General features: G+C 43.6%; 1 long non-coding RNA gene across 2 annotated transcripts; it reads right to left on the minus strand.

The window, feature by feature from the left end:
- Positions 1–5,270: 5,270 nt before the first annotated feature.
- On the minus strand, positions 5,271–23,683 carry LOC143839690 (uncharacterized). 2 transcript variants are annotated; one of them, XR_013231821.1, is made up of 3 exons: positions 22,928–23,683; positions 12,925–12,989; positions 5,271–8,480 (listed from the first exon to the last, which is right to left on the minus strand). It is a non-coding gene; the product is annotated as an uncharacterized LOC143839690 (long non-coding RNA). The 2 variants fall into 2 exon arrangements; XR_013231822.1 differs by having other exon boundaries at positions 5,271–9,527; positions 22,928–23,298.

Genomic DNA, 23,683 nt, shown 5'->3' on the forward strand with positions numbered 1-23,683 from the left:
GGGGGGGGGGGGGGCGGGAGGGAGGGCCGGAGCACGGCTTTCTGGGAAACGTAGTTCCGCCGCCCACCATGCTCGAGGTTAATGGAAGCGGCTCGGACTACAATCCCCGGCAGAACCTGAGAGGGAGGGAGGGCCGGTGTTTTTCTTTTTCTTCTTCTTAAGGGCGAAGGTAGAAAGCGGCAGTGACTCAACAGACTGAGCATGGCTTTCCAGCACGTCCGAAAAGGGAGGGAAAGACGAGGGAGCCGCAAGATGCGATATAGAATTGTATTTGAATGGCTCTGTGGGGTGGGGCCCAGTTGCCATGTATGGCTGCAAAAGTTGGACCATAAGGCTTTTGAACTCTGGTGCTGGAGAAGACTCTTGCGAGTCCCTTGGACTGCAAGGCGAACAAACCGGTCAGTCCTAGAGGAGATCAGCCCTGATTGCTCCTTGGAAGGCCAGATCCTGAAGATGAAACTCAAATACTTTGGCCACCTCATGAGAAGGAAAGACTCCCTGGAGAAGAGCCTAATGCTGGGAACGATCGAAGGCAAAAGAAGAAGGGGACGACAGAGAATGAGGTGGCTGGATGGAGTCACTGAAGCAGTAGGTGCAAACTTAAATGGACTCCGGGGAATGGTAGAGGACAGGAAGGCCTGGAGGATCATTGTCCATGGGGTCGCGATGGGTTGGACATGATTTCACACCTAACAACAAGAAGTGGGGTGGGGTGGGCCCCACTGAATTCAGCGGGCGTTCATTCAAAGTCAGCACAACCAGCACTGGTAACTCCTGAGTCTAATAAGTCTTCTGAGTAAAACGCATCTTGAGGGCTCACCCTCGCCCAGCACAGGAAAGTGACACAGGCCAAATAAGACTTGCAGGGGCAAACAGATATGCCGTTTTTCCAGGTGGCCACTGCAACTGGTTCAAATGGTGAAATAGATATAATAACTAGACTGGACATGTGTATTACTTTTTGAAGCACTCCAGGTAATAGTCGCTCATTCTTACAACAGTTATGTAAAGTAAGCAATGTTAATAATCACATTGTAGACGGCTGCAGCTATAGCACACTAGGATCACGTTAGTTCCGTGGGTTATGCCCTATCAGAAAATTTCTCTCCCGCCCCCCTCCCAATTAGTTTTAGGCACATAAGATAAAGATATCGACGGTTTATGCCCTATCGGGAAATTTATCAGAACATTTTAATGTTATTTTAATTTTCATATTTAAAGTCTGTTAATTTAAAATTGATATGTTTTAACTATGCATTTGCGGGTTTTTATATGTTGTCAGCTGCCCCAAGATTGTAAAGGGGCAGCCTTATAAAGCAAACTAACAACTGATAAAATAAATCTTTTCCATTTTAGATAATTCAATTCATTACTCAAAAATATTCAGAGCACCTAATTTTGATGAATTGATACAACAATGGTCAATGTACAACTCTCTCTTCTTCCACATATACAAGTGGAACATCTCAACATCCATTTAACCAATAAGATAATTGGTCACTTTGAAAAGAGGACTAGCTATTGCTTTACCTTCTAGGTAAACTTGATAGGGAATGAATATATTTACACACATATACACAGACAAGATCTCTCTCTTGTATAACTTTTTTATTTTGCAGGTGTTTACTTTGCTGCCAAGGTGTTTAGCCATTATGGTCCTGATTATTCGACAAAAAGCATGATGTTAACTGGCCATCACTTACTTCTTGCAGTGCTTATAATGAATAAAGCACTTAAAATATCAACAGGAAAAAAGTACAAAATATGTGTATAGAAGAGATGTGTACCTAAGCATACTTTGGGGGAGGGGTGTAAACTATCATGAAATAAGGGTAAAAACCTCTATGGTAGAAGTTAGTTTTAGTATAGAGTTTTTGCCCAAATGCCAGAGTATCAGCCAGACGTCTCTGGTGTGATATCACTTCCCATGTAATGTCTAGGCCAGTGGTTCTCAACCTGGGGGTCAGGACCCCTTTGGGGGGTTGAATGATCCTTTCACAGGGGTTGCGGCAGAGCAAGCAGCTTGGCCGGGGAAGGGGGCACCTTCCACACAACAGCCTTGTAGGGTAGATCCAGATAGAGTGTTCGTTTATCTGGAAAAGAGCAAGATCAGCAAGGTGGGGCAAGAGGCAGAACTGAACTGAGAAACACTGGGAAAAAATAAATTTATATACAATCACTAACAATGGATCTTCATGTCATTGGTCAGTTTCAGTTTAATTTCTGTGAAAGAACACTTGCATAATTTTATGGTTGGGGGCCACCACAACATGAGGAACTATATTAAAGGGTCGTGGCATTAGGAAGGTTGAGAACCACTGGCCTCCTTGCTCCTCATAAGTCCTCCCCATCCCCCACCAGTTGCCAGGAAGGATCTGGTAAGTATGGCAATTAAGAGATTGGAACACCGTTCTTATGACTTTTTAATTTACAAAAGAGACAACTAAGGGAGACATGATTGCGATTTATAAAGTTATGCACGGGACATATAGAGCTTTTTCTCCCTCTCTCAAAATACTAGAACTTAATAGAATTCAATGAAGTTGTTGGGCAGTAAATGTAGGGTGGATGAAAGAAAGTATTTCTTTATGCAACAAGTGATTAAAATGTGGAACTTGTGGTCAGAGGATGTAGTGATGGTCACAACATAGACAGCTTTAAAAGCGGATTAGAAAGATTAATGGAGGTCTGGCCTATCTGTGGCTAACAGCTATGGTGGTGACTAAAGAGAACCTCCACATTCAGATGCAGTCAGTGGCTGCCTACCAAAGAGGCAACATCACAGGAAGTCCTCAGCTTCTATGCCCTGTTGTTGACTTCCAAGGGTAACTGGTTGGTCACTGTGTGAGACAAGATTCTGGACTAGATGAATTGCTAGTCTGATCCAATGAAGGCTCTTCTTACGATTTTAGTCTTATAAAATAAATATATTTATAGAATATTGCTTCATCTTATAAAATCTTTTAAAATGCTACTACAATGCAATGTTTTAATTTCATTAGTAGAGATGATGATAGCCAGCAACAAGACTGAGTCTCTTGACTGAGAGGTTAAAAGATTGAGAGGTTAAAAAGGAGAGAAATAGGGATGGATGATTCGATAGTTTCCAGTCTATTTTACACATCTAAATATACTTTTGTAATTACGTCTAGGTTAGTTCTATAAATCTGGCCATGATGGTCAAGAGATTGAATGCATTCAAGAATTCATTTTCCTTGGATCACAAATTGATTTGAGTGGTGACTGCATTATGGAAATAAAATATTGAATTGCTCCGAGTTGCTCAGCAATGATAAGCTTGAATCAAACATGGAAAAGCAAGGCTATAAGCCTGACTACTAAATGTAGATTAGTTAGAGCTATCATATTTCCAGTAGCCAGTTTTGGCTATGAAAGTTGGGCAATGAAAAAATCGGACAAGAGAATAATAGATTCATTTGAACTCTGGTGTTGGAGAAGGCTTCTGTGAGTTCCATGGACAGCAAAAATCACAAACAAGGAAATACACAGCATAAAGTCTGATTTATCACTGGTAGGCACAATCACGAAACTCGGCTCACTGACTTTGGCCGTATTATGCAATCCAACTCAGTCAGTGAAAAAGGAAACCAGGCCAACAAAGAATGAAGTGGTTAGACACGATCAAAATGGACACCAGCCAGAAAACTGCATGGCTGAGGTAGGCAGTGCAGGATCAAGGATAATGGTGGCAGCTGTGCCATGGGATCGCCAAGAGTCAGACATGACTGAATGGCCGACAGCAACAACAGTTCTATATAAACACAATGGTCTTGAAAGAGTTTCTAATAGACCTTTCACTTCTGTAGGATATGAAATTTAAGCCTGTGCCTGCAGAACAGCTGCTGGTGTATCTGCTATGATCAGCGCATTGTGAATTTATATCGTTCTAGGTATTCAATACAGAGTTATTCATTTACCTACTTGTGTAGCCAAGTTAACAACTAAAACAAATGATTAAATGCCTTTGAAAATTCTTTAGGAGCAGTACAGCAATCAACAACTGACCATCAACCTGTCTTTTATATGCCTCCTATCTTCAGCTATATTTTTATTTACTTTATGTATCTCACCTTTCTCCACAGAGGGGACCAATGCACCTTACATTATTCGCTCCTCCTTTTTACATTGTGAGATAGTTTAAACTGAAAGTATGTGACTGATTCATAATCACCCACTGAGCTTCCGTGCAAGATGGGGATTTGAACCTTGGTTTCACATGCTCCAGTCTGAAACTCTAACTGCGATACCACGCTGGCTTTCAGAGAGTGGCAACAGTAGCAAGCAGCCAGGCTTTGTTGAATCATGTAAGTTGTGTGGCATTAAGTGACCCAGAGGTTGCTGCCAGGCCTAGGGTTGCAAACCTCCAGATGGGACCTGGCCACCTAAAATCACAACTGAACACCAAATGTCACAAATCTGTTTTCATGGAGAATGGCTGCTTTGGAGGGTAGATTCTATGGCATTATATACAGCTGAGGGCTCTTCCCTCTCCAAATCCTGCCCTCCTCATTTTTCATCACAAAATCATCAGGAATTTCTGAAATTGGCAACCCTAGCCAAGCCTGACCTCTTGAGTACTCTCAAAGGCCAAAATAGGCCTGGAAAGGGACCTCCTCTTCCTTCTGACTTGCACTGGTAGAATCAAGTCTGGAATACTGTGGTCCATTCTGCACGACTTCAATGTTGCAAAAGGCTTGCAAATTGTAAACACTACTAATTTGCAGTTCCGCAAGATGTCGCACACAATCTGCCACACTCCTGAAACAGTCCCGCAAAAAGCGATTCGTTGTAGCACTTAAAGGGAAATCCAGAAAAGTGGATTCACCCTCCGAAAAGCGCTACACTCTTGCAAACAATCTGCAACACTAGCGAAAAAGACCTGTGTGTTCCCATTGTTGCGGTTCCAGCAAAGTCACTCCCCCTGGCTCTCTCCTCCAAACTTCCGGCGAAGCGATTGCCATTTTTCTTTCTCGGAGCGAGCAGAAAGCAACAAACCGGCAAGCCTTCATTCACCCAGCGAGGCTTCTCTGGCTACAGTCCCTCCACAGAAGTGCTTTAAAGTCACCAAGCACAACACAGCCTCGTTTGCAGGTTCCCTTTATTTTTGGCCGAAAATCGCGCCCGTGCGGGGGGGGGATTTTTCTTTTCACTCGGGGGAGAGTGGTAATGATGACTCGACAGCTCACATGCCAGCTAGATGGGTCTCTACGTTAGGAGGAATCAAGGCATATTCGTTGAAACGTGTGTTGTTGTTTTTTAAACCCTGTTCTTAAAGGGAAAGGGGCTTTTCGGAAGCATGATAACAGCCGCTCATTGGCTGTTTGTTTGATTGACAGTCAGGGGTGGGACAAAGCACAGAAAAAATCGCTTCCTTTCTAGTGATTTTTGCGAGACGGGAAACCTGTGGGAAACGATTGAAACGCTACTGGATTCCACTACAAATGCAGGTATGCGTAATGCCGAGATTGCACTTTTAAAAATAGCGTTTCTGCTTTCAGGAGTCAATTGGCAACATTGGTCCTTGTGCAGAATGGGCCTGTGTTTACCTAGCAACAGCCACTAAAGGAATCATCTGCTTAAAGCTACAGGCACTCCTTTTTATCATTTTGGACTTTTTAACCCCTTATATATTTTTTTTCTTCAGATTTCACATATTTCTACAAACCTAGGGCATTTTTTTCAGGTTTATAGAAAGATATATTGCTGATTCACTCCAATCACCAGATTTAGGTATCCTCAGATTTATCTGATTTAGCTATTAGTACATAGCAGCCTTTTCAACTTTTTGATTGTGGAAGAACCCCTGAAATAATGGAAGTGATGTTAGCTGGCCATGCTCCTAGAAGTGGCATCACTGGAAATGACATAACCACCAGCACCCTCCTTTTGCTCCCCCCTTTACCATTACTACAGTGACTCTACCACATGTAGGCTGGAAAGAAGGGCAGGAGTTGGGAAGACAGCTACAACCAACTCTCCGCCTTTGAGGGGACAACAGGAGGTGATTACCTCCCCCACACTGGCAGTCTTCAAGCAGTGGCAGGTCAGATACTTATCCTGGATCTTTAGGCTGATCCTGCATATGGCCCCTTCCAGCTTTATGATTCCAGGTAGCCAATTATGCCCATCCCTAGTAATAATACTCAAATAAAAACAAACACCCTCCAGTTCAGCTCACATCCTGCTCATGGTAATGATCAGGTTCCTGATTGTTTGCCAAGTGGTTTGGATGCATCCAAATAAATACAGCTGTCTGTTTGAATGATCACACTGCCCTCTCCCACAGTTACTGCTCCCAATGCAACTGTTACATCTAAATGTTTAGGAGTGGGGGAGCTTATTTTGATCTTTTTCCTTGAAACTTACCCTGTAGAAGATGTCTCTGTGTGCCCTTGATGTTTGTTCACCCATTAACTAATCTTGCAATCTGTTATCACTTCAAGAAAATATGCATCCAACAGCACAGGCACAATTCACTCCCTTTCCCTCTTGCCTCTCTTCTTCTTTGATTAAGGGTTCCCCAGATCTGCATCCCCTTTCAGGGGATGGGGTTAGCAGCTTAAAATGGCTCTGGGAAGATACCCATGCCACTTCTCGTCCTACATTACTTCCAGCTTGGCTTTGTAATTCTCCTGGGCTGATGGTGGTGATGCTGAAGTGGTGGTTGCTGAGACAAAGAAGGCCCCTGTGTGAGCAGAGTAGTAGCTGCTGGTGGTAGGGAAGAAGAGGAAACAGTCCTCTTGGTAAGAGATTGGACAACTGCCTGCCAGGAAATTTCATGCTAGGTTAAAGGGACAATGTAAAAGGATTTCTGCGCCCTTTAAATGTAGTGAAATGCTTACCTAAGGTAGTCGTCATATTCCAGCCCCTCCATATGACATCGCCAACATCCAACGTCTGGGCAGTAACCGGCCAGCTACATCCTCCATTTTAAAGCACTAGTTGGTGAATCCCAAAAAGTAAATTTACCAACCTATGTAGTGCTAGCTAATGGAAAGCAGCCAGTGCAGGGAAGTTATGGAGGCTAAAACGCACTAAAGGCACCTGCCTCATTCCGCCCTCACAACCGCCTTCCTCTCTCTTGTTCCCTGGGATGGGAATGTCTTTTAAAAAATGCTTAACATCCTGGAGCAACAAATAGGTGCACAAGCATGCAGGTGATGCCAGAAATAATGTTTTCCCCAACATTGTAGCACAAAGCATGCCTCTCTAAAGCTCCCCAAAATCAGGAATGATTCCATAAGGGGTAGCATTCAAAAAGCACTGTAATTAGATGCATAAGCATAGCAACGGAGATGTATGCATTACAAAAAATTAGCGGGCATCGCAGAACTTTTAAAGCATGAAGAAAGGGGATTGGCTGCCTGGCTTGACTGAGAAGCAGAAGAGAGTCAAGTATAAACCACGTTGCTCTCTTCTGCCATTTCCAGCAGCACTTGTGGAGGGTGAGAAGCACGAAAACGCAGCAGAGAAGAGAGAGGCATCAAAAAGGTGAGGAGGGGCCGGGAGGCACGATTATATTTAGTGTTACACCATTCAGCTGGTGTAATGCTATTTTTACCAATGTGCAGAAATGCACTGGTGAGTTAGTTTTGTTCACTGACAAAGTCTGCAGAAGAAAGGGTTCTTTCCCGAAGTCTCTTCAGGTATAAGCAGGTTGCATAGAGCCATGGTGTCTTGTCACTACAACACTTATTGACTTGGAAGGATGGGTGTATAAGGATGAGCCATAGCCTAGCCAGTATTTGGAATCAAGGAAATAAAAGCTTAATAGCATTCAAGTCAATGAGGAACAGCGCATGCATGAACACAGCAGCTGGTTCATTACAGTACAAGCACTTCTTTTCCTGGCAGAGTGCAAGCTACCTTCAATGTAGCTAAATGCTGCCTAAAGTGACATCTCAGTTTTCATGGAAATCAGGAAGTTTTCTCTGTTTCTGAGATCATCCTACAAAATCTCCACACCGTTGCTGAGTATAATTTTTTAAAATCTAGCAATAATGGTGTTTTAAGGTCATGTAAGGCAGTGGTCCCGAACTTTTTTATCACCAGGGACCGGTCAATGCTTGACAATTTTACTGAGGCCTGGGGTGGGCGGGATCACACTGTGCAGTGCTACACTGCAGGGCAGGGCAGCCCCCGATGCAGCAGCCAGGAAGGAGGACGAGGAGGAGCCACGGCCCGGTACTGACTGATCCACGGAGCGATCCCGGCCTCCAGACCGGGGGTTGGGGACCACTGACGTAAGGTACTCAGAGATTTATATCCAATGGCTTGTTTGAACCTGATGGGTAGTTGTGTTTGTCTGTAGCAGTAGAAAAGAACAAGAGGCCAGTAGCTCCTTAAAGACTGACAAAATGTGTAGCAAGGTAGGAGCTTTCATGAGCTCAGATAACAGAGCAGCTATTTCAAGGAGGTAGAAAATTGCATGAGTCCAATGAATTATGAGTGCACAATGCCTGGATGGGAGAGATAAGAAGATGCATTTATGGTAAAACATGGAAACAGTGATAATGCTCACTAAGCAAAGCAAATCTTTCACCAATGCCTGTTATGACTTTCCTCTTCTTGCCCATTTGAAAAAGGCTTCAACATATGCTTTTCATACCTGAATTTCTTTTCTTAGGTTGCAGATGAATGCTTACATGTCTCCAAGCCACTAGGCAGTTTTGTTGAAGAAAATATTCATCCACATTTTTCTCAAGCTATAATTTTGATTGTGTACTTATTTATCTTTTAAAACATTTTTCTTCCTTAGCCACATATTGTCACATCTTAAATTATTTACATATATACCTATATATAAATGACTGTGATATTTGAGCGCTTGAAAGAGTAGAATGAATGCATACACAAGGTGAGAGTAATACCCTAAATCTTTGTGCACATACACAAAACATCAGTAGTGAGACCTATGCTTGTGCAAACCTGTAAAACATCTAAGGTAAAGGTAAAGGCATCCCCTGTGCAAGCATCGAGATGTCTGACCCTTGGGGTCATCTAGGTAAAACATCTAGGTAGGTCAAAACTTGCTGCCCCCAGTAACACCCTCCAGACGATGTTCATTCAATTTTTACCATTTGAAAAATGAAAAAAGAATTTCTTTTAAAAATTAAATCATGGGATGTCAGTCCATTATATACCATTGAATAATTTCACCCTATTATGTGAAAGGGTTGGTTGAAAAGTCTGATTCTAAGATGATTTTACTCTAACAGCATCAGCAAAATTATTGCAGCTAGCTGAAAGAAGAAAAATCTCCCTTCTTAATTATGGAATGGTACCAAAAAAATTGGGAGGAAGTTTAATCACGAAAATAAATCATTATGTAAAGTCTAAGGATTTTTAGAATCCCTTTAATATCTGACAAGCCACAACGACGATTTCAAAAGCCTGAGGGTCAGAGACCATGAACTCTGGCAAGCAAAGTGAAACATTGGACTCACCTGATGGTTTCTTCTTTTCAGTATGGCAAAGTCATGCAGAGTGGTTAGGTCACCCCTCTGCTTGCTCAGGTAGAAGAAGAAGAAGAAGAAGAAGAAGAAGAAGAAGAAGAAGAGTTGGTTCTTATATGCCGCTTTTCTCTACCCGAAGGAGGCTCAAAGCGGCTTACAATCACCTTCCCTTCCTCTCCCTACAACAGACACCCTGTGGGGTGGGTGAGGCTGAGGGAGCCCTGATATCACTGCTCCGTCAGAACAGTTTTATCAGTGCCGTGGGGAGCCCAAGATCACCCAGCTGGCTGCATGTGGGGGAGTGCAGAATCGAACCCAGCATGCCAGATTAGCAGTCCGCACTCCTAACCACTACACCAAACTGGCTCTCAATTAGGGCAATTATAATGCAAATTTTTGCGGCCACCTATCTGGTGACCAGAGCCTGATCTTCCAGTTCTGCCCCAGCCCTGCTGCATCTAGAGCTTTATTTCAGGCTATGTTTATGTTTGCATAGGACTCATTGATTCTTTTATCTTACATTGTCTTTCCCTGTTCCCCCATTTGTTTTTTGGTCAGTGACTAAATTGTTTCTGGTGTCCAGGCAACAGACTCCATCCCTTGGGTAGCTGTGGATGACTTCACCTCACTGAAGAGAAGAAACTATCAGGTGTCCAACGTTTCATTCTCCTTCAGCGGGGCTGAAGTCATTTAGGTTAGCTGTACCCAGGCTGTACCTGGGGTGGGATTAGCCAGTCTTCCTCAATCTTGAGTCGCCCGGCGTAAAAGCTTGAAATCCAAAGACAACCTCCGTGGAATCCACCTGGTCAATGCAGTGGTGCCTCATAAAAATTGGAAAAGGACGACCATGTTGCTGCCCTGTTGGTGTCCGCTACTGGTTCCCTGGAGGAGAATACCATGGAAGATGCTGTGGAAGATGCTGTGGCATGGGTGGAGTGTGCCTAGACAATGCTCGCAAACCTATGGTCAGTTGGGAACCTAAATTGAGTATGGGAGGCCATCTGCTTGGCCCCTTTCAGGAGATGTTGGACATAAACATTAGTGGATAGAGTTAGATCACTCAAGGAACCACACGGCACTGAAGGCTGTCATCTGTCTCTTCAGTGAATCTGTCCAAAGAATCTATCAAGAGAACCAGTTTGGTGTAGTGGTTAGGAGTGCGGACTTCTTATCTGGCATGCCAGGTTCGATTTTGCACTCCCCCACATGCAACCAACTGGGTGACTTTGGGCTCACCACTACACTGATAAAGCTGTTCTGACCGAGCAGTGATATCAGGGCTCCCTCAGTCTCACCCACCTCACAGGGTGTCTGTTGGAATACAATGGGTGCTAGATTGGGGCGGAGGGTGGGATGAAGAACTCAGCAGATGGCCTCTCCCTCCCCCCAGGACCTGGAAAGGCTGCAGGCTGGAGGCGCCCTGGGAAGGGAACTCACTGGCAAGGGGCAGGTCTCACTGGCAAGGGGCAGGTCTCACGCAGTGTGTGAACTTGGGGTACTTGTGGATTGTAAACTAAACATGAGCAGGCAGTGTGATGCAGCGGTAAAAAAGGCAAATGCCATTTTGGGCTGTATCAACAGAGGCATCACATCAAAATCACAAGATGTCATAGTCCCATTGTATACGGCACTGGTCAGACCACACCTGGAGTTCTGTGTGCAGTTCTGGAGACCTCACTTCAAGAAGGACGTAGATAAAATTGAAAGGGTTCAGAGGAGAGCGACGAAGATGATCTGAGGCCAAGGGACCAAGCTCTATGAAGATAGGTTGAGGGACTTGGGAATGTTCAGCCTGGAGAAAAGGAGGTTGAGAGGGGACATGATAGCCCTCTTTAAGTATTTGAAAGGTTGTCACTTGGAGGAGGGCAGGATGCTGTTTCTGTTGGTTGCAGAGGAGAGGACACGCAGTAATGGGTTTAAACTTCAAGTACAACAATATAGGCTAGATATCAGGAAAACGTTTTTCACAGTCAGAGTAGTTCAGCAGTGGAATAGGCTGCCTAAGGAGGTGGTGAGCTCCCCCTCACTGGCAGTCTTCAAGCAAAGGTTGGATACACACTTTTCTTGGATGCTTTAGGATGCTTAGGGCTGATCCTGCGTTGAGCAGGGGGTTGGACTAGATGGCCTGTATGGCCCCTTCCAACTCTATAATTCTATGATTCTATGATCTATGATTCTATGATCTATGACTCTATGATTCTATGATTCCGTGAGCCGCGGATCGCCTTCCCCGGGGCCTGGGGAGCATTTTTCTACATCGGGGGGGGGGGGAAGCAAACCGTCCCCTAGGGCCCGCTGTATTTTTTTTACAGCAGGATATAGTAACTTGAATAAAACTTTGTTGGTCTTAAAGACGCCACTGGACTCTAAATTTGTTCTGCTGCTGCAGACCAACGCAGATACCCAAATGAATCTACAAGTAAGTACTTATTGCTCCTGTATTGACACTGAAGGGAGGGTGTTCCAGCAGATCCAAAATTAATATGGTTCAGACTGTGATGTTACGAGAAATTCCTTTGTTTTCAGAACTGCTTCTAACCATGAATGCAGGCTCCGAAATCCCTCCCCACCTGTGGAATAACTGACTCAGGAACAGTTTGCCAGCTGAACATGAGGTGACCTCATGCTTTAATGTATTCCAATGGAGGTTGCTTTTAAAATTCTTACTGTGTTGTTTTTCTGTGATGATTTATCAGTCACCCTGATAAATCAGTCTTTTCCAGTACCTTACCCAAGCCTTTATAGCATTAAAACAAATAACCCCAAATTAAAATCAGTATGATTTTGGTGATTCATTTTGGAAGGGTGCTTAAAGTGGCAAATATATAAAGATGGAAAAACAAAAAATTATATATACCCTGCCTGTTGCCAGCAGAGATGAAAGCTTACACTCTTTTGCTCTTTTCGTCATTTTCAAGCTGACTTTTAACAATAAAACAACAACATGGTACAGTGGTTAGGAGTAGTGGTCTCTGATCTGTAGAACTGGATTTGATTCCCCACTCCTCCACATGCAGTCAGCTGGGTGAACTTGGGATAGTCACAGTTCTCTTAGAGCTGTTCTCACAGAGCAGTTCTGTCAGAGCTCTGTCAGTCCCATCTACCTCACAGGGTGTCTATTGTTGGGAGAGAAAGGGGAAAGGGTTTGTAAGTTGCTTTGGGACTCCTTCAGTTAATGAGAAGTCGGGTATAAAAAAACAGCTCCAGCTCTAACAATGACAACAATGTGCCTTTAGGCCCCGTCTCCCATTTCTTTTTCCAGACTAACAGCTATCTTATTGCTAGTTAAAGAGTGTTAAATGTTTCAGGTAGATTACAGGTAGGATTGGCTGGTAACAGTATCTCTTGAGTCAAGGAGAAAAAGAGCTGAGACAGGTAATCACAAACAGAAGAAGGGTTTGAATCAATTAATGGGAGGGGCAGGATTTGAATAGTTTTGATACCTTACCAGAAAGGTCAAGGATGATGTCAGACACAGGAAAGCACATCAGTGAACAGGTTCTCTCATAAAATCTAGGTGGAGGAAGAAAAAAGAATCTGGTTGGAATAATCTACAGTGGAATGCACCAAGCATCTTCAGTCTTACCTCACGACACCAATGGGCTTGGATCGCAGAAAGTCTAGGTAGGACTGCATTGTTAAAATGTAAGCTGATACAGACTGAAGAAAATACAAACCTACAAGGAACAAGGTCTGAGTCCTGTTTAAGACCAACAAGGTTTTATTCTTGGCATGCACACAGAAGCTTATCCCCAGAATAAAACTTGGTTAGTCTTCTAGACCAGTGGTCCCTAACCTTTTTATCACCGGGGACCAGTCATTACTTGACAATTTTACTGAGGCCCGGGGGCAGGGTAGTCTTTTGCCAAAGGACGTCACCACCGCCTGAGCCCCTGCTCCACTTGCTTTCCTGCCGGCGCCTCTGACTTCCGACCACCCGCTGGGGTGCGCTGCCAGCAACAGCTGCACAGTGCCATACCGAGGGGGAGCCCCAGCCATGGTGGCCACCAGACAGCACCAAAGGTGAGCCGGCAGCAGAGTGGCAGGTCAGCCCCCGAGGCAGCAGCCCGGGAGGAGGATAGAAGGAGCCACGGCTCGGTACCGAATGATCCACGGACCAGTCCCAGTTCCAGGACCAGTCCCGGTCTCTGGACCGGGGGTTAGGGACCACTGTTCTAGAAGCTCCTGGACTCAGAGTTTGTTCTGTGGCTTCACACCAACAGGGTTACCCACTGAAATCCGCAAGGAGTATGGAGTGAAATTTGATTATGTGAAATTCAAATTCAATCAAGAAAAATTAGAGATCTATCTTTTTCTTCATTCTACCTTTTTGTGATTATATTAGAATGGAACATAATTTCAGCCTGCGCTCCCTGCATTTCACGGCCCTTTATACTGGCTGACTATTTTTGTATTCTCCCCTCAAAAAAGGGTCTGTCCAATGAGGTGTTTGTTGCTTCTGAAAGAGGCATTTCTCTTTTTTTGCTGCAACAGACTAGCCCAGCTGCTCCTCTGAAACAAAGATATTTTTATTCTACAGTTGTTTTAATGCTGCTGGCATTTTGCAGTTGACCATCTTTTAGTGGGTTTGCTATGTTTGTGTGGCTCCTACCCCCTCTCTTTTAATGGTCACTCTGGAAGGCGTTTGAGCCGAACAAACACCCTTCCTTGCTTCCGCTTCCTTTTTGCCAGGCCAACAGGCATGTTGCTGGTGAAAGCATCCTGAAGAGTGGGCCTAAGGAGCCTGCTCTCTTTCGGCAATAATGAGAAACAAAACAGATGCATAATCTGGCAGTCAGGTTTCTATGAGAAACAATACCTGTACAAGTAAGAACACAAGGTGATCAGGTGGCACAGGGGGTCCTGGAATTTCAGTTTGTTTGGTATACAGAAATAAAATAGTTGTTGCCAGGTTGGTCTCCTCCAGCCCTTTGAAGGAATCAAGTGCTAGAAGCAAGTTTGAGATTCTACATGTTCAGTTTTACATGTTGCACAGGATACTTCTACCAGCAAGATGCTTTTCAGTTTGACAAGAAGTGCCTAGAAAATGGAGATTATGTATCCAGAATGAATGACATATATTAATCATTGTTCTCCTGCCAAAATCATGATCCTCAGCTGGTCAGGAAGTTATTTTAGAAGAAGAAGAAGAAGAAGAAGAGGAAGAAGAAGAAGAAGAAGAGTTGGTTCTTATACGCCACTTTTCTCTACCCAAAAGAGTCTCAAAGCAGCTTACATTCGCCTTCCCTTTCCTCTCCCCACAACAGACACCCTGTGAGGTGGGTGAGGCTGAGAGAGCCCTGATATCACTGCTCGGTCTGAACAGTTTTATTAGTGCCCAAAGTCACCCAGCTGGCTGCATGTGGGGGAGTGGGGCATGCCAGATTAGAAGTCCGCACTCCTAACCACTACACCAAACTGGCTTAGCAAGGAAGCAAGCAGCACAGGAGATAAAGAACAGACAAGGACACCATGACCACATTCAGACGGAGTGATGAAAAGGCAGGAAAAACCCAGAAAAATTAAAAGACTGGGGGAGAGGGGGTCTAAACTGCTGTTCTTTAAATATTTCAAGCAGCAACACTGGAAAATTTGATTAGCACTGTAGAAAAATTCCAGTGGGGAAAAAGGGAAATGTGCAGAGTGCAAAAATAAATTTGAAGGTGCTTTGGGGCCTAATTCAGATTGGGTATGTGGTGCAGGGGTAAAGAGAGGCTCCTGCCTCCCAGCTGCACTGTTTTGAACCAAAACAGTGCTGGGGAGTGTTAGTTGCCCTGCTGCATCAAAGTTCATGAAGTCGTCGTCCCCCCCCAATAGGGCACTATCTCAGGAAAACAATGTGGGGGTAGGGAGGCAAGTGTCCCTCTTCTCCCTGCACCATAGTCCCAAAATTGGGCTCCCATACCACTTTTGAAAGGACTCCCCACCAGGAACTTGTAGCTGCAATATAGCTGTGAATCTCCATGGTGGACATATATAAGTTACAGTGGGTAGTTTGGTCCTAAGATACGTGTGCTAAAGCTGCACGGGGCATAGCAGTTTGCAATTTTCTCTGGCATTATGTGCATTTTCATTTTTTGTTCACAGAATTGAAAGCTATTTATATTTTATGTTAATATATTCAAAATAGCAAATAAACATGTAGTAAATGCTAGAGGGCGTCACCCCAAGGGTCAGACATGACCCAGTGCTTGCACAGGGGTTACCTTTACCTTTAAACTGTAATTGTGCATTTTAAAATGTGTAAGTAATTAAGCAAGTTTTTTCTTGATAAGAAAGTAAGTATTGATTAAATGTCACACATACAGAGACATTTTCTAAGGGCTTTTAATTTTTTTTTTCAGGGCTTCAATATTTCTGGAAATTTGTAATTGTCTAGTTAAGATGGTCAGTGGCATAACAAAATACAGCTGAAGAAATAAAAAGAGTTTGTGGTATAATAAAAATTCTGGGACTTCACATTTAGAAACCTTGACAAAGTCTGAACTTTTGTTATACACAAACTATAAATTTCCAAACTTCAGTTTTAGGGCTACGGTATATAAATATTTAAGGTCTGAAAAAAAAACATCTGTTAAGTGTACCAGTGTTGTAGTATATTATAAAATAAAACATAAAACACCAGTGTTTTATAAACCAAATAGATGATTTTGCAGGGCTCCCTCTCCCCCTAAGTTTCTGCTGAACTTGTAGTCTACCTGTTTCATTGTTAACGGCATTGCTCAGGTACATTGGTGGTGGAATGAGTACATCCTTGGTGGAAGTTGTAGTGTCATAAAGAAACACATTTAATCATTGCACACTGAGGCTATCAGATGTACAGAACAAAATACACTGACCCCCAAGAACAGTTTGTTTGACATTAGTCTGAGCGACAAAGAAACATGCTTTGAGGCCTAAATTAGGGGGAGTAATTGTTTTTTAATGCTGTGCTTTGTTCTCTAGAAGAATGGGAAACAGGTATAGCACTTCTTGTTGTGTTCTCTCTAGAAATGCCAAAAGTATACCAACGGCCATGTTTCCAGCATCCCTTGTATAAAGCATCTTTGTTCCAGTGAGAGCAATATAAGCATTAACTATCCTTATCAAGACCCTCCTTCTTCAGCAGGTTAATTATATGGATCAGACTGATGTACAGTGCATTCTTATTGCATGCAAAGGTTTTCTACACACTTGGAAGTTTGTGTGAACTGACTCTACGATTTTAGTTTCTAGCAGCAATCACCCCCAAGGCCTAATGGATCAGCAAAATGAGATCAAAATAAATAATGACTTATAAACTGTAAATTGGAAATGTTAGAAGACATGTAGAATACAGTATGTGGAATGTGACATGATATTATGCAGATTTAATATTATGGGTCTTCTCTCTTCTTTTTTCTTAAAAGTTGTCTTCTAGAAAAAGATTGGTTTTTTCCTTTTTATATTATAAAATACCAGCTTCATGCTTTTAATAAATAGTAGTTCTGTAATAATTAATCTGTAGCGGTCTAGGAGGCGCACAATACATGATAACCATTTGATATGGGAGCACGATAGAAGAAACTGGTGCATCTTGCTTCTAGCTTGTCCCTTCATCTGAAGGGACAACATCTGAAACTTTTATCTGCTATCTAGAGATTACTTTAGAATCATAGAGTTGGGCCATACAGGCCATCTAGTCCAACCCCCTGCTCAACGCAGGATAATGACCTATAAACTTTCAAAGCTCCCTGATTGCATTAATTGATTTTAAAAGTCCAGATGTAAAACAGCGTTCCTAGTATCATATATCTGAAAACAATAATGCTAGGAATAGTTGAAAGCAGAAGGAAAAGAGCAAGATCCAACAAGAAGTGGATTGACTCAATGAAGAAAGCCACACCCGTCTGTTTGCAAGACCCAAGCAAGAGTTAATAATAGTATGTTTTGGAGTGAAGCAATAGCATCTCTCTCTCTCTCACACACACACACACACACACACTCACACACACAGATACAAGACTGCCACATTGCTTTTAGTGCCTCAAAGAACCCCCAATAAATGTCAATAAACATTTTGTACAATTTCTTGCCGCCACACTTGAAAGAAGTTGGATAGAGCAAGACAGCAGGGTCTCAGTTAATTACTCTCAGCATTCTACAGTTAAGGCTATATCTGCCCATCAATCTCCAATTTATTCCGTTCACTATGTTTTCCTCAGAATTAAACCCAAACAAATGGTGACCATATAAATTAAGCTTGTTTTTCCAGCTTTGTCTTTGCACCAGTTAAACACCTTCGTTATGCTGTATGCTAATTTGCTGTTCACTATATACCCCTATGTACAGACTGGCAATTTCCATTTCATTGTATTTTAAAATGTGTGAGTGCACATGAAAGCTCATACCTTGAATAAAACTTTGTTGGTCTTAATAGTTCTACTGGACTCTAAATCTGTTCTGCTGCTTCAGACCAACAGGGCTACCCACCTGAAGCAATCTTATATAAGAGTCAAATGCTGTTATTGCGTGAGGTTTCTCTTATTTATAGCTAAGATCCTGTAATTCTTCTCCCTTTGAGTTTTGTACTTCCTGTGATACAATCTTGGGGGTGGGGGTCTGCAGTGAGAGGGAGAAACCAATCTCCCCTTTCATGTGACTAGAAATGTGATTTGTGTGAATGGAAAAAGTTAAGATTGAAACCACTTGTCTTTTATCTCCCTAAGCTAACAGACACATTTTTATGTTACTTTACATGGACAATGCAATTGTTCTTTCAAGGACTTACGTTGGTCTTAGAAGAGCATTCCACTCATTTGCTCAATATTGCTAGGAAAAATGCCTAGAGGTCAACTAGTTGAAAACAAAAGCACCATTTTTTACAAAAAAACAAAAACAAAATCTTACCCAGGTGCATTGTTTTACATACCTGAGAGTGATTTTCCAGGCGAAAGGATCAAAAAAATCCAATATGGCATATGTAACCTTGAATGCACAAAAAAGTGCTGGGGCTGTTTAAAATGTTTTTTAGACTTCAAGGGGGCCTAAGTGTGATAGTAGTTTTTGGGCTATTTATGATGAAATCTCTTGCCCAACTCTTATATGGGGCTCCATTTACTATTACGTCAAATCATATCTTGATGGAGAAGATCCAATCAAAATTCTGGAGATCAACTGGGTGCCATCAATATGCATATGGCACCCAGCTCTATCTTCTGATAGATGGCCACCTGGATCTTGCCAGATGTCTGGAAGCAGTGACGGATTGGTTCAAGTGGAGTCGCCTGAAACTCAGCCTTTCAAAGACAGAGATCCTGTGGCTAGGCAGGAAAGACCGAGAGGAAGCATGACTACCCTGCCTGGGCGGGGTTCAATTATCTGTTGTTCCCTCAACCAGGAATCTGGTTCAATGCCTCCTTATCTATGGATGCTCAGATCTCAAAGAGTAGCGTGGCTGGCATGTTTCCATCCTCGTCAACCAAACTACTAGTGGCAATTTGAGCCACTGTCATCTGTACGATGGTCACCTCTAGACTGGACTTCTGTAATTTGGTCCATGCAGGCCTACCATTATCCTTGCTCTGGAAACTGCAACTGGTCCAGAATGTGGTGGCTAGGGTCCTTACAACCATACCTTGGAGGATACACATTCGACCAGTGCTCCAACAACTGCACTGGCTCCCAGTTGAATTCTGGATTATGTTTAAGGTATTGGTTCTCACTCATAAGGCCATCAATATTCTGGGTCCTGCATATCTGAGAGACTGCCTTTCTATCTATTATCCCAAAGAGTTCTGCACTCTGCTAGTACCAACCAACTTGTGGTCCCTGGCCCTAAGGAGTTGCCTGGCCTCAACTTAGGGCCAGAACATTTTCTGTCCTGGCCCCTGCCTGATGGAATGAACTCCTAGATCACATCCAGGCCCTGCCAGAGGTAGCAAGGCCAGCAAGATGGAGCTCTTCCATCAGGTTTTGGGTTGGGGTGATGATATGCTAAGCATCTAGCATCTATTGGGCCCACCAGTTCAACAGGTTAATATTTTTCTGGATTACAGTAGTAAGGAGGGAAAAAAACCTTTGCCCATTGAATTTGTTAAATACAGAGAGGTTGATTCAGGTGGCAATCCAAGAAGATGGTATGTTCTTGGACCTGAATTATAATTGAATTTGGTTGTTGTGGATTTTACAGGTGGTGTGGTTGTGGTCTCATAGTTTCACCAGTAACTGTGGCTGGCATCTCCAGACATAGGACACAGCAAGATGGGAATATCTCTGTACCATAGTGTGGAGTGTGTAAACAGTTGCTTGGAGTTTTATTTACTCCTGGAGTGGATCGGGGTGTAATGCATCACATTCCTGTCTTATCTGGGATTCTCTCAGGGGATGGGCTGTAACTAGAAAACACATTCCCTGTGCCTAGGTAGTATTTATTAGCAAATCCATTAGGAAGTGTTTTTCCTGTGCCTGGGTGAAATTCATTAGAAAGTCTATTAGTCAAGGTTTTGGCTGTCTTATCTGTTGAACTGTTGTGAGCTGCCTTTAGAGTCCCATGGTTATTTAATCTGGTGTTTTTTGGAGCTAGGATTTTTTTAAACTAGTAGCCAGGTTTTATTGATTTTTAGAATATTTTCTTTAAAAAAATTGTATTGGTGTTTGTGAATTTCTCTGGCTGCGTTGTGCAATATTTCAAATGATAGAAATACATAGCTCCACACTTTGGCATACAGAGATTCCCATCTTGTCATGTCCTACCTCTGAAGTTGCCAGCCACATTTACTGGCAAACGTCTGGTACACTGGTAGACTTATTCCTTTTAAAGCTGCCTATTCCTGTGGATATCAATGAATCCTCTGATAATGAATTCCACATTTTAATCACTCTCTGCGAAAAATAGTATTTCCTTTTATTCATCCTGAACTTACTGCCCATCAGTTTCATTGGATGCCCTTAAGTTCTAGTATTTTGGGAAATGAAGTAAAAAAATTTTGTCAACTCTTTTCACCCCATGCATAATTTTATAAACCTCTAGCATCCCCCCCCCTCTTCTCTTGAGAGCCAGCTTGGTGTAGTGGTTAAGAAAGAGTGGCAGCCTCTAATCTGGAGAACTGGATTTGATTCCTCACTCGTTCACATGCATCCAGTTGGGTGACCTTGGGCCAGTTGTAGCTCCCTCAGAACTTTCTCAGTCTCACCTACCTCACAGGGTGCCTGTTGTGGGGAGAATAGGTGACTGTAAGCTGCTTTGAGTATCCTTTGGATCAATGGTCCCCAACATTTTGGAGGCTGGGGACCGGCAGGGCAACTGCCCGCCCGCGCATGCCGTGCAAATTCCAAAATGTTGGTGAGGCAGGACTTCCCTTTGCATAAGCTGTGCTGATTTTTCCTCAGCATGCTTTGTCCCTTCATGCGTCTAATAATGCTACTAATTTGCCTGAAGCAGGCCGATTGGCCTGTAATTGCCTGGCTCCCTTCTGGATCACTTTTTAGAAATTGGTGTAACATTTGTTACTCTCCTGTCTTCTGGTACAGCAGTTGAATTTAGCGATAGGTTACATATAAGGGTTAATGGATCAATGATCTCATATCTGAGTTCCTTAAGAACCCAGGTATATGCCAGACTGAAGAAATGGGGAGATAAAACATATTCTTGTCTGACACCTTTGCCAACTGAAAACCAGTTTGTTTCTCCATATCCTGCCTTAATACTAACTTATTGTCCAGAGTACAGGTTGTGCATCAAAACAGATATTGTAGCACACCCATTTCTTTTCAAACCGACCATAGCCTTTCATGACCCACACAGTCAAAAAGCTTTGCTACAATCTATGAAATTCTCTTGTATGCTTCAAGGTAAATTTACAATATGAACTCTAGTGCCTTTTCTAAATCCAGTTTGAAAATCTGACAATTCTTGTTTCTTATATAGTAAGTCCTTGTTGTAAGGCTTTGAGCAACCCATTAAATGAGAAATTAATGCAGTGGCCTGATAGTTGCTGCAATCTTTGAAATCTCCTTTTCTCAGAATCAGAAAGTAAATCAAGTATGTCTGTTGTTTTATTTTGCAGATTTATTGGTACAATTGTGTTAAGATTTTGATGGACTCCATTTATGTGCCTTTGAAAAGTTCTATTGGCATCCCATCTACTCCTGGTTTGTTTCTCTCAATAGCTCAATACAGCTTGCACTTAATTTTCTAAAACTAAATTATTCAAAAGATAGTTTCAGGTGCGTAGCCCTGTTGGCCTGAAGCCAATGCAGTGAAACTACAAAGGAAAAACTACTTTGTGGTAGGAGAAAGTAGCATCAAGTGGCAGCTGACTCATGGCAACCCCATAGGATTTTCAAGGCAAGAGCAACCCTGGGGTTTCTTGGTGGTCTCCCATCCATGTCCTAATCAGTGCTGAACCAGCTTCTGAGACCAGGCTAGCCTGGGTCATCTAGGTCAGGACAACTTCTTTATAGTTAAACATTCAAATTCATGCTTCTCTTCAAAATGACCAGCAATCAAATGGTTCAAAAATATCTGATGCCAGCCTCTTCAGAGCAGAAGGTAAGTACTAACTAATGTATGGAGGTTGTTTGGGACAGTGTAGACTGAATATCCATTTACCTAATTTCAACATAATTCCAGCAAGCTCTTTCTGACACACATATATTTTACTAATTATTTTGTGGAAATGGATCAACTTCATATTGCTTTCCCACAAATTCATTCTGAATCTTTGACTTAAGAAAAAGCTTTTTTCCTTCACAAAGGCAAGAACCGTTAAAATAGCCACTCCTTAGACATCATACAAGAATTTCAAGTTACTATGTTAGCCCATGCCCAAGGGATAAAAAATATCCAGGAGTAACAGCAATGTAATTCCTTTTATTATGACCTGGAACTGGCTTGTATTTTCTTTAGTTCTCAAAGGGAAGGAACAGTCTCAGCAGGGAAAACAGTACAATCTTGCCCTGTCAATCCTGTTCATCCTTTCCAGCTGCTTTGCTTTAAAAACTGAGATATTTATATTACTTGCCCAGGGATATAGGTGATGTCTCCCACAGAGCATACTTTGCATAGAGATTCCCGACTCCATTACCAGAGTCTTCCGTGTGCAAAGACACAGGGCTGAAAGACACTGCCAGGTGGGGAAAGCAGCCTTGGCCCAGGTGGATCAACAGTTTGATAAGTTGTGTATTCCCCCCCCCATTAAAAACCCTCCTAGATCACAATGATAGTTCTTTGGTGGTCTGTCATGAACAGCCCCCTCCTCCAATAGTCTTGTGAACAAGAAGAGAAGCTGTTTTTCTGTACCCTGCATTCCTCTACTACAGGGGTAGTCAACCTGTGGTCCTCCAGATGTCCATGGACTACAATTCCCATGAGCCCCTGCCAGCAAACGCTGGCAGAGGCTTATGGGAATTGTAGTCCATGGACATCTGAAGGACCACAGGTTGACTACCTCTGCTCTACTAGATGGAGCTTCAAAGCAGCCTATACTTGCCTTGCCTTCTCCCCACAACAGTAACCCTGCGAGGTAGGTGGGGCTGAGAGAGCTCTGAGAGAACGGTGACTGGCCCAAGGTCACCCAGCAGGCTGCATGTGGAGCAGGAGTGGGAAATCAAACCCGGTTCCCCAGATTAGCGGGCGCGGGTCTTAACCACTTCACCGAACGTAGAGGATCGAGGCCTGTGGCTGCCCCAGGAAAGGGAGAGGCAGAACTCGGGCGTTCTCCTTAAGCGTCTCCTCTGAAGCAGACTCTTGACTCGGGTCTTCTTTCACACGGCTGCCGGCATCAAAACACATCCCTCCCGCGCGGTCGCCCCTGAAGCCGCCAAAGGGGGGGGGGGGGAGGCACGGTTTCTCCTTGAAAGACGAGCGCGGAGTTTTGGAGGCGCCGCTCTCCTCCGCCCCGGTGCCATGCTTCCCTCGCCGGGGAAGCCAGAGAGGAGGACGCTGGGAGATCCCCAAGGCGGCGTTGTTCGCGGGGACGGGACGGAGCGCGCGGACGGCGCAAGGCTCCATCCCCCGGCACTGAGAGCCGCCCGTGGCCGGTGTCCGGTGCCTCGGGAGGGTCCCTCTTCCTAGTCTGGGATGAACACGGCTCAGGAAGGACTGAAGGGATAACAAGCCCGCCCCGCTCCGGCAGTTCCGTCGAGGGGGGGAGAGTTGGCGTCGCAAGTCGGAGGGATTTCCCCTCTCACCTTTTGGGCAGGCTCTGGCGGCTGCAACAGGCGGAGCCTCGGGCTTTGGCGCTCGC

Source organism: Paroedura picta, chromosome 6 (assembly GCF_049243985.1).
Source record: "Paroedura picta isolate Pp20150507F chromosome 6, Ppicta_v3.0, whole genome shotgun sequence".
NCBI lineage: Eukaryota > Metazoa > Chordata > Lepidosauria > Squamata > Gekkonidae > Paroedura > Paroedura picta.